Source organism: Phoxinus phoxinus (genome assembly GCF_949152265.1).
Source record: "Phoxinus phoxinus genome assembly, chromosome: 8".
Classification (NCBI taxonomy): domain Eukaryota; kingdom Metazoa; phylum Chordata; class Actinopteri; order Cypriniformes; family Leuciscidae; genus Phoxinus; species Phoxinus phoxinus.
In genome coordinates this window covers 21,092,385-21,105,027 of record NC_136883.1, presented here as the reverse complement: position 1 = coordinate 21,105,027, position 12,643 = coordinate 21,092,385, and the positions used below count along the sequence as shown (strand labels likewise).

The 12,643-nt window shown below is 39.1% G+C and overlaps 1 protein-coding gene across 1 annotated transcript in view; it reads left to right on the top strand.

Moving 5' to 3' along the window:
- Positions 1-3,346: 3,346 nt before the first annotated feature.
- The window catches only part of relt (RELT TNF receptor), a 470,714-nt gene continuing 461,417 nt past the window's right edge, over positions 3,347-12,643 (top strand). Inside the window, exon 1 of the mRNA XM_079621305.1 lies at positions 3,347-3,365. The gene's annotated coding sequence lies outside the window, so the exon portion shown is untranslated. The remainder of the gene's footprint in view (positions 3,366-12,643) is intronic.

Sequence of the window (12,643 nt, the reverse complement as noted above, 5' to 3'; positions counted from 1 at the left end):
AAACCAACACAGACTGTGGAAACTTCACACTGGACTTCAAGCATCTTGGATTGTGTGCCTCTCCATTCTTCCTCCAGACTCTGGGACCTTGGTTTCCAAATGAGATGCAACATTTTCTATGATTCAGCACAACAGTTTTCAACATTGATAACAATAAATATTTCTTGTGCAGCAAATCAGCATATTATAATGATTTCTGAAGGATCGTGTGACACTGGAGACTATTGTAATGTACTACACTATAGTAATGATGCTGAAAATTCAGCTTTAATCACAGGAATACATTACATTTTTTAATATTTTGAAATAGAAAACAACTATTTTATAATATAAGTGTTGTTACTGCATTTTTTATTAATTGATGCAGCCACGGTGATAATACAATACTTATTTACATTTTTTTTTACATAGTGTGCATTAAAAATGTAGCCAACAACAGAATTGTGATTGGTCTTATCTTCCTTGCATACTTTTACCATTTGTAGCCACTTTTATTTTCTACACAGTGACTGTATTGAGTGTCATGATAGCAAGTAGTTAAAATCTTAAAGTTGTCTTATCTAAAATGTTAACACTGCCTTGCAAGCATTGTGCTTTCTTTCAGAAAATGATAATCTAATTTGTATTTTTTTTTTCGTGTCAATAAAACTATAGCATAGTTTGAGTAGACTGTTATTGATTTTAAAATGAAAGGACTCACAAGTGTTTTTGTGTGAAATTTTGTTCAATGTTTGATTTCATCCTCTGTTGCACATCACCTTCTAGTTAGAGCACTGACTCAATTTTCCAGTGTCTGATATGGGCCACATTTAAACAGGTTATGTGAACAACCTCACAAAAATAACACAGTTGAGCAGAAAATCGTAATTGGGTATTTGTGCTACACTATGAATGCAGCCTAGACATACAGAAGTGACTCATCGCCTTCATCTTTGCATTACAGATATATTTTGTTGTCTTCAGATGTAATACTGGTAAAGTGGGTTGGATTTGTTTCCCCTGGGCATTGATTCAGTGTTCTCTCATTGGTGTGTGGGCAGCAGGGCCGTGCTCCTGACACATCTGATCTGTTGTCTTGTGTATAGGGTGAGGAACAGGAAGAGAGGAGAGCGTGAACCAGGGCTAAAGACGGACAGCCTGTGGCTATTACTGCCACCTTAACTTTGAAAATAGCTGTTGTTTGTGACTCAGGTCAGATTTTGTGTAGGCTAGATGGTGAAATGATGCTAGAAAAAGCAGGGTTTTTCATGGTGACCTGGAACAATAAAATAATACATTTCATTTTATGTTTATTCACTTAGCAGATGCTATGGAAGCTTGTGTCTGCCACGGAATAAATAATAGAACGGTAATTGTGACTTTCTCACAATTCTGACTTTTTTCTCACAATTGTGAGTTTACATCTCACAATGCTGACTTTTTTCTCAGAATTGAAAATCGCGATTGCGAGTTATAAAGTCAGAATTGTGAGATACAAACTTGCAATTGGGACTTAAGGTCCCTATATCAGTCCCTCCATAAAAACGCGGAGTTTTTTTGTGATTGTTGCGGGCAAAAATCCTTGATTATGCGGCACGTTTTCTTTAAAAATGCGATGGAATATGCAGGATATTAATGCAATTTTATGCGATGAAATTGCGGGAACTTGCAAAAATTGCGGGAACTTGCAAAAACTGCGGTTTGATGAAAAAGAGAAAACATTTTTTTTTCCCAACACTATTCACTAGGCTACTACTTTAATGTAAAGAGTCACTTATTACTTCCTATGATAAGCAAGCACACTACCTCACATAAAGTGCTGGGAATATTTAAGTTCTCATCTTGTTTTATTTCAGACCTTAATAAACACATGGCTCAAACTTTCAAAACATTGATGAGTCGAATAAGTTCTGTAGCTTTATATATGCTACAACATCTGTAAAAATGACAAAGTGGCAAAGTGGTTGTCCAGCGTCGACTTCCGCCTGTGGTCCAACACACAGTTTCAGGGAGTACAAAATAATTTGCCCCCACTGTCATCTAACACACTGGGAAACTGCTTTGCGCGGTCTTTTGCGCTTATGTTTGTTGGCAAATGAGAATGATTTGCGAGCTTCATGGTTTCATCAGCATTACGGGGTTTGAAGCTTTTCAATGATGTCGTGCAATTACGTCACTTCATAACGTTCCCATGGCAACAGGGCAAATGGCTGCGCTTGTGTGAAGTAAACGCAACATTTTTCAACTTTCTGCTAAGATATATGTGACTTTTTGCAACGAAAATGCGGGGATTATAAAATCTGCTATTTATGCGGCGAAAGTGCGGCGTATTTGAAAAAATGCACCCCCCGCATAAATATGCAGACTTTGGCTGATTTTGCATTGAATCATGCGATCGCATAATCGCGTTTTTCTGGAGGGACTACTATATACTTGAAACATAATCGAAGAACGAAACTGATGTGAAGTCATTCAAAAACAAAATCAGGCCAAAACTAACTTAATTTTGGGAGTTCGAAACAGCTTGCCAAAGTCAACTTTTTTCAGAAAAGTTTGATACTGCTGCTAAACACTTTTTTTACTACCATTGTACGTACAACGATTACGTAATAGAAAGGTGTGTGCAGAGGCTCCGCCTTTTTTCAGATGGAAATATTTTCCAGTTAAGTTGTCCTCACGATCAGATGTCCATGAGTGAAAACATGAAAAAAACTGGAGGAGCTGTTTTATAGTAGAAAATGAAGTTGTACTTCTGATAAAATGAGACACTGAGACTGTTTTTTATGTGTACTAAGGTAAAGCTGCTTGATTTTAAGCAATCTATTGTATAATGTGCTATACATATATAAACTTAAAGGGCACCTATTATGGAATTTTGAAATTTACCTTTCATGTAGTGTGTAACATAGATCTAAGTGAACAAAAACATCCTGAAAAGTTTGAAATATGAAAGTGCACCGTATATAAAGTTATTGTCTTTCAAAAGTAAGAGTCGACTCTGAGTCATTTTTATGAATCGTTAGAAGACCGAAGCTTTTTCTCTGACTAGATGACGTCAACTTGTCAAGTTATTTGAATACGATACGCCCACTTATTGCGCTCCAAGGCCAGGGAAAACATCAGGGCGACGAGACGCTGTGTTCTGAAGTGCGACTCAAAAGACAACTTTTTTCATCTGCCCAAGGAGGAGCATTTGAAGACTAAGTGGCTACAATTCATATAACTATACCACAGAAGTATAGTCCGAGCCTTGGGCTTTGTTTGCGCCATTTTGAAGACGATTGCTTTTTAAATGCAATCAAACTTGGATTCGCAAGCCGGCTGATATTGAAGGAAGGTTCATTTCTAAGTGTATAGCATCAGCTTCCTCCTCCGTATCACAACCTGTAAGTGTTATTAATAATTGTTGCTTTTATGTTTTATGTAGCATGCTTAATTATTATTTTGTTTGTTGTGTAAGCACCGTTTAGCTTCTAGGTCTTCAATGACAATTGTATTGAGATATGTGAAGTGTTTGTCGTTGTTTTCGGAATTGTCTTAAAGAATATAATAATACCTCGTAGTAACGTAACTGCATTTTTTTTTTTGTAAAAACGTTATGTTTATGCATCGGGCTAATGCAAACAAAGACTGATTGTGCTTTTACAATATGAACTCTGGGCTATGCTCGCTAACATAACATTAAATTCTTTATCTTATTTTTAGTTTTTTTACTACAAACTACAAAGCAGTGGACTATAATCATTATTATAACACAATTTAATTGATAAAAGCATCATTGTACTCCGTGTTAAACAATAAGTATTATCTCTGTAAACACTGCTGGGTCATCTGACCAATCGCAGATTAGCGTCGCGCAAAGGAGGGGTTTGGAAAAATGAGTCGTTGAACGAATCATTTGGGAGTCGGTGAGCAAATCAGGTAAAAATAAATGCATATTATACGAAAACAAAAGTGTTTTTTGACATTGCATGCACGTAAAACTGTTGTTGGGGACTCCCTAAACAACATTAGGAACATTTTAAATGTCATAATAGGTGCCCTTTAATGTGTTTTTACCAGAGTGCTGAATTGCAGAGCTCGTGCAAACATATCCAGATTGCTATGATCAGATGCTTTTCTTATGCTTTATTAAAAAATGCTTTAGTTACAAGGAGGAGAGCACGCATAATTTTGCATGCGCCTTTATAAAGTCAGAATTGTATGATATCAATAGCGAGTTATAAAGTCAGAATTGCGTGATATACTCTCAATTGCGAGTTATAAAGTCAGAATTGTGTAATATAAACTCACAATTGCGAGAGAGAAAAGTCAGAATTGTGAGATGTAAACTCGCAATTATCTTTTAAATTGTTTTATTCTGTGACGGAAACAAGCTTCCATAAATGCCCTTCACTGAAGAAAAAAAAAAATTCTTTCTTAGTATTTTTGTTCCTCAATATTAAACAAGAATATTAAACAAATATTATAATTAAGTGAGTTTATGCTCTTAAAGTAAAGTCATCTTGATTTAAGATATTATAGAACAAGAAATATAGAGCAAGAACATGTAAGAATTATTTTTTGCCGTGTTGTTGTTCTGGGTTCTGTTTTATTATTAATGAAACATTCACCCCAGGACAAAAATGTAGCTCATTTACTCATCATTTTAAGTTTGTTTATTTAATTTCTGTTCTTAGTGGACTTTAACATGGTTCTCCTATGATATCAGAGTGTAAAACCCACTTTGGTTATAATTGGAGTGTGGCATGAATTCGCACAATATCTCTTTGTCATTCTCCTGTAAAACGGCCTCATTCTGTCTTATCTGCTGTGGGCTGTGAACAGAGGTGATGAGATGGCTTCATTTAGCTGATATCAGCAGTCTGGATTAGCTAATTACATTAGATGTAATGCAATCTGTTATATCTGCCTATGAAATATGGAGGCTCTGTACTGTAGCTCTTGAAAATTTATCCCAGTTCACTCCAAAATGAGAATTTTGTTATAATTTACTCACTCTCAGCCAGTTGTTTCAAGCATGTATCACTTTCTTCCTTCTGTTGGAAACAAAATGAGTTTTTGAGAAAGATAATCTTTCAAAATAAACACTTTTTTTTTACATTTAAAAAGTGTTTAGAGATCAGCACTGAATTGATGTTATGAGTAAGGGCTGAGACGGGCCTTTTGTGGGCCACTTGACATGGATGAATATCCCCATGAGGTTACACTTTACTTGAAGGGGTGTGCATAAGATTGACATGGCACTTTTATAATCATTACATGACACATGTCATGAATATGAAGGAGGTTTTATGCATGTTTATGACAACTGTCATTAAGTGTCATTCGCTCAATTATGACATTTTGAATGCAAATACGACATTGTTTAAGAAGTCTTTGTTATGACACCTTGACATAAACCAATACATCATAACCTGTCAGTTTCTTTGTCATGACAACTTGACATTACTAAGACAACAAAACCTATCATAAATATGTCATAAACATGACATAGCAGATTAATTATCAAACTTAAGAAACCACTTGGTTTTATGGGTTAACATTACATTAAACTGTCAGGTGGTTGGTTTTGACATTGACTGTCTCACAGGACCTGTGAGATGAAATAGCAAAGACAGAGAGGGAAAAAAAAAAAAAAAAACTCTCCTAAAACAATACAGGACGTAACATACCCAATTGAGAGATTAATGCATTTATTGTATTAGGATATCTTTTAAAAACAAATTTAAACAAGTTTAGTTATACATTTATAAATAATAATATCATTAGTAGCCTACCGTAATTATCACATATTCACAACAGATAGGCTATATTTCCATATCCATTCAACATAACTCAGAACAAGATAATAACAACTAAAAGTATCTTATTGAATTATAAAACATTATATATATATATATATATATATATAATAACAGAAAATAGTCTAATAATTCGTATATAATAGAGAATATCGTAAATAGATAACATAGTCAGTTATTATTAGCCTATTTCTGATCAACAAATTTAATCTAATATACTTTTTGTTCGTAGAAATTAGCATATATGCAAACACTCAGGACCGCTACTGACCTTTCTGTTGACAGTGAGAGAGACAAAGGTCAACCGCGGGAAATGTAACAAAAGAATACCGCGAAATTCAGTGCGGTCAATATGACCGTCTATGGCCGAAATAGGTAAATATGTTCATTTGTTTTTTTGCCTTGTGTAATTTATATGAAACATTTTTAAATGAAAATACAGACACTTTTAGGAAAAGTCAGGTACCAGCAGGATTTTAACTTTTTTTTTTTTTTCAACAAAGATATTGCAGATATAAAATTCAAAACGGTTAAAATGAACGTCATGGCCGTTCTAGTGTTAAAAGCCTCTGATGACCAGTGACCGAGTGTTTGAATCTAATGCTGGGAGACTTTTTTGGACAGCAGTGGTTGCTGATTCTATGCGGAACGAATGACTGGAAAAGAAACTGTTGGTTGAAACTTAAGTAGCCTTAGTAAGGAAAAAGGAAAGTTTTGTCTGAGCAAATTAGTCAATTTGGGGGATTTTTCTAGAATAACATACTTATGTCATGCAATAAAGATAAGGAACTTGCATTAAATATAGTAAAAAAAAAAGTAATGTATGTAGCATTTTTTTTATATTTATCCTTGAAAAAATGCACTTCCATGCCCACTGCAGCCCTACTAAACAGATCTGTGAAGATGCATGTAACCTATTCTTGATGTGGATGTGTTATGACATGGACTGAAGCCATGAAAAATTGAACATGTCTCCCAGAGGTATGCATCTAGTCATATTTAAATTGTGATTTTCTCTCCTCCTTTTCACACTTGAACGCTCAAACATGAGATTCACCTTTTTTCTCTCTTTATAAATAATTTCCCCATAACTCTAACCCTTTTTTAGTTGACAGATACATGCTTTACACTAATGGGAGTTTTAAAGCAATAATGTGTACTGTCCAATTCCAATAAAATACAGCTCTTGTTTTTATGCTTTTCCATTTCTTACATGTTCCCTTTATAAGTACAACCATAACTTGTTTTAGTTCAGTAATTATACAGGGCAAAGAAGAGCAGCTGTGGGAATCAGCAGACTTGAGTTCAGGATCGTATGAATGACACAGTAAGTGTCAGCGGTCACAGAGGCCCCTAACCAGGTCTAAGCACCCTGCCAAGGGGCTGTAGGGGGTGCGGCCCATAAGGGGCTCATGGCCTCTTTGCTCATTAAGTGGTTATGATTTTTTTGCTGACACCTCAATGTCAATATCCCCAAAAGTGCATTGACTGAACCCCTGACTGCCTGACACTTTGTAAATTCCCATCCATACATGACAGTACTTCACTGAGAGAGATCATTTATATTTTGTAAATATAATGGTAGTTATGATAACACTTTATTTCAATGTTCTACTTTAATCATTCTACTAACTAATAACTAACTAACATTCTAAGTAACTTTGTATATACATGCCAGCAACCAGACATTAGAGTATTAACCCCCTGGGGTCTGAGGGGTTTTTGGGGCCCTTGAGAGGTTTTGACATGCCCTGACATTTGTGCTCATTTCAGCTACTTACAACATACCTTTGGCCAACTCATAATTATGCTGTATTGCAGCACAAACTCTGCTACAATAATATGTGAGCAAAATGGAAGTTACATGTTTGCATTTTATAGAAAAAAAATATTATGCGTGGTTAGTAAGTTTTGGGAAAAAATTTGTCACTGCAATGAGCTCATATAACTCATACTGAATAGTTTGGCACAATACTTTTGAGTTACCATTCTTGTAGGCTAGAATGTTTACTACAAAATGATGTGAAAATCATTCTGATCACTCTTTCACAAAACAACAATATAATGATTTAAACTTTGCAAGTCAGTTTTTGTGCCAGTACTGCTTTATGCGTAGGGGTGTTGATGGCCATGAATATGAATGAGGGGAGACAATAGACACTCCCCCAATGGCTAATGCCCCCATCAAGTGCTGTGAGGCAGAGAGGAGAATCTGAGAATGAGAGGACATTCAAAGGTTTTGTTTTTTAATCTGTTTTTATTGTAATTCCTCTATGTGGAGGAACTAAATGTTGTGCCTCACAAGACCACAGTGCTACCGTACATATATAAACATATAGTACCAGTCAAACGTTTGGACACATTACCATTTTTAATATTTTTGGAAGATGGCTGCATTTATTTGATAAAAAATACAGAAACAACAGTAATATTGTGAAATATTATTACAATTTAAAATAATGATTTTCTATTTTAATATACTTTAAAATATAATTTATTTCTTTGATCAAAGCTGAATTTTCAGCATCCTTACTCCAGTCTTCAGTGTCACATGATCCTTCAGAAATCATTCTAATATCATGATTTGATAATCAGGTATTATCAATGTTGGAAACCGTTGTGCTGCTTAATATTTTTTTATAACCTGTGATATTTTTTTTCAGGATTCACTGATTAAAAAGAAAAGCATTTATTCAAAATAGAAATCTTTCCTAACAATATAACTTAACGCATCCTTTAAAAAAAAGAAAGAAATGTAGTGTATACTGTTACAAACAGACTCATGGGCGAATGTGAGTAAACAGAGGTCACTTGCGGTCCAGTTTCCCGGGCAGGAATCACGCAGTCTGTGCAACCATGTCAACATCAGTCTTGGTTTTCCATGACAGGACTTGGACCTGTTGCTTGTTTGCCATGGCTCTCTTCGGGACCGGTGCTTGGACATGTTCATTGTCACATCTGTTGATAACACAATCAAAGAAACTGTATTATTATCGCTATCAATCACTATGGCCATGGATTAAGAAAAAGACAACCGATTTTGTAATTTCACACAAGAATAGGTAGGCCCTACTTGTATATTATGACGAGTATATTATGTATATTGTAAACACAATTACATTTCATCAGTAAAATATTACGTCTGTGCACTTACCATCATTCTCGATTGAGAACTGAACGACACCTGCGTGTCCCTCTGCGGTGCTGCAGAAGGAGAGCATGATGCAAACACATTCCTAAAAAAATAAAAACAACTGTGTTAGTGTGACCTTTTGGTGCTTTGAACAGATCTAGGTTTAAAGGTTCTTGACTACGCCACCTGGTGCCTCTCACACCAGGATATACTTTACACCTTAACTGCTAAATACCTAATCTAAGGCAAGCAGGTTCGTAAGAGTATGCCCAAGATGAACTAGACAGAGACGTGCTTTCAGTAGAAAAACAATTATCACAACTTTATTATACAATGGTATAAATTAAAGGAGCCATATCATCGTACTAAAATGAGAGACCAGACCTGGTATTGGCTGTTACAAAGGACAATACAATTAATAATTTCACTGTAAAAATACTGATTCACTGGCAAGGCAGGTTACCTGTCCGGGATACGCGTGACTTTCACCACCCGTGCTCTGGAACCTGGTGCTCACGATCACATGCAGTCTCACACACACACACACACACACACACGCACACACACAACCACTACAAGCCAATGACTCAATCAATATTGTGAAGTGCAGTTTACCACTACAATACGTGGTGCAGTGCGCGGGGACGGAACCAGGAACCTCTCTTATGAGCAGCTACTCTAGTACTAGGAAGAAAAGGACAAGAAAGTTATTACTAGCAGAGGGAATGGAAAATGTAAAACTATACTGCTAGAACAGCCAATATCACATCAGTCAGACAGAGTATTAGACGGTGACTACAGCTAAATAAATCACCATAAAGAAAATAAACATATAAAACTTAATTCAGGCAAGGCAAAGCAGCAGGAGCAATCTGCCTGCTGACACAAAATCATTAAAATTAGTGCTTGCTATACACATATAGCATCGCAACCATTTCATAAAAACATTATTTTCTTTTACCTCAATGTTGACATACAAACGGACACAGTGGAAAACAGCCCTTTGCGCCAGTCTTCACAACCCTACATAACAGTCGTTACATTTATATTAAGTACATTCAAATACATTAAATACTCAATATAAATACATTTATATTAAGAGTTGACAATAAAACGGCCATACATTACGTCGGGGCAACACAATCACTCATTTTACATGTGTTCAAAAAGCTTTTAGTGCTAACACACTGGATCTACTCGTAACAATAATCAATAAACATTTTACCTTCTTGATGTTACTGCTTAATTTTGGTACAGCTACCCGGCGGGTGCCTTGCCCCAGACCTTCAGTAATACACTGCACGATTACCCGGAAGCGTCTGGCAATCAGTCAAACATTTATTTTCATTCAGTGTTAGATAAAATATAAATGCTTAGCGTGCTACATTATATAAATATTTGCCATACCTTCGTAGCACAGGAGAACCACATACCCAAGCAGTGACAAACGGAAAATGTGTCTGGACACCAGAGGATTTCTCTAAGCCCAACAGTGAAGACTGTTTTATAGAAACTAGCCTAGACGCAAATGAGTTGTTTAGCCACTCACGGCTAGCTGGGTGACGTCAGGGAGCTACCGTATCTGCAGAGGGACAAACTTCAACCAGACAGCGACTACTCCGCCGGTTACACTCTACCCCCCCAATTTGTTATCGGCGTCCCGCCGATAAGCTCAAGAGATCATAACTCTACCTTCCTTTACTAAAAAGAATAAAATGTAAACAAAAATGCAAGGGGGTGACCTAATACCAAGGACGGAAGACTGTTGTCACTTCATTGCTAGACCCACGCACTTGAGAGTTAGTAGCCCCATCTGCCCTACTCACCACTGGCACTGGGAGATGGTGTAGGTTGGCATGTCTTCCTGCAGTAGTCCGAGATGTTCTCCGGGGTGCCATTGAGCCAGCTGGCGTCTCATCCGTGATGGGGGCGACCTGCGGAGAATCGGGCAAAGCCAGCATGGGGGCATTCACTGGGATAGTTGTGGCAAGCTGGATAGGTGGAACCTCTTCCCGAGAGCGGACAAGAACCCATTGGCCAGGGGTGTCACCATCTGCTGACTGGCTTGTTTCCCCCTGCAATTCCACAGGCCTGTTGGGTGTTTGTGGGTCCTGGTCCAAGTGGGCAGGCTTTAGCATGGTTCGATGTACTTGCCGTACTTTGCTTAGGTCCTGTGCTGGAGCCACAGAATATACCACTCCACCAAGTGGGGGTGCACGGATGACCTGATGTATTGTGGCACCCCAGGCATCCTGGATCTTCGACCGGCCCCTCATTGTATGGTCTCTGATGTAGACGTGCTGTCCTTCTGCCAGTGGCTCACTTCGGATTTTCTGGTCATACCGTTCTTTTCTCTTGGAAGCAGCAGCTTGCATCCGCTCCTTGGCATTCTGGAAGGCCACATTAAGGCGCCGCTGGTGCTCTCGGACCCATTCACACACATGTCCGTGTTCAGGCTCTTGTACCCTGCCAAGCAGGAAGTCCACCGGTAACTGGGGGTCTTGCCCGAACATCAGGTAATACGGTGAGTCGCCAGTTGTCTGATGGGCAGCAGTGTTGTAACTAAACACTAATTGGGGTAGGTGCTCTGGCCAGCGGCGCTTCAAATCTACGGGCAGAGTACGGAGCAGATCGTGCATCGTGCGGTTGAAACGCTCACACTGGCCGTTGCCCTGAGGGTGGTAAGGGGTGGTCCGGGTCTTCTGGATCCCGTACAGGGCACACAACTGGTAGATGATGGCATTCTCAAAGCTGCGTCCCTGATCAGAGTGCAGGCGAGCTGGGACCCCAAAACGAAAGAACCACTCCCGGATGAGCACGTTGGCCACCGTTGTTGCCTTCTGGTCCCTGGTGGGCACGGCCTGTGTGAATTTAGTAAAAACATCCGTCATAATCAACACTTGCTCCCTACCATCCATTGCAGGTTCCAAGAAGGTGAAATCCACAGCCAATATCTGGTTTGGACGAGATGCCAGGAGGTGACCCATGGGTGCATGGGGTCGGAGTTGCGAAGACTTCGCAAGGGTACACCGCTCGCAGTTCTGACACCACTGCTTTATATCTTCCCCCATCCCTGGCCAATAGCACCGCAGTCTTATCAGCTCTGTGGTACGTTCAACCCCCTGGTGGCCATGGTCGTTGTGGAGCTGCTGTAGGACTTCCTCCTTTAGGCATGCAGGCAACAAGAGCTGACGAACCTCTTCACCCCCATCTGGACGGAATGTTCGGCGGTAGAGCAGTCCATCGGCTCCCACAACACGGTCCCATTGTTGCAGCAGCACACGGGTAGAGCCCGGCAATTTCCTACGCACTGTCGGGTCGGGCGGTCTCTGTGTCAGCCAGAACGGCAGGAAGGCCCCAATAGTGGGGTCCGCTGCTTGTAGCCTTCTTAACTCCTCGAGGGTGCGGGAGGGGAAGGCCGAGACCACCATCTGGATTGCCAGTGGTGGGTCTTGACATCTGGTCGTTTGTTGTACAAGGACTGGTATGGCTGTCCCTAGTGTGGAGGACTCTGTGGTCTGTCCCAGTGGTCCTGCAGGTTGTCGAGAGAGGGCATCTGCATTCCTGTTGGTACGTCCAGGCCTATAACGGATGGTATAATTGAAAGCAGCAAGCTCAGCCTCCCACCGCTGTTCAGTCGCTCCCAACTTGGCAGTCCCCAGATGGCTCAGGGGATTATTGTCCGTCCAAACAGTGCACTGTTGGCCCCACAGATACTCCCGAAACT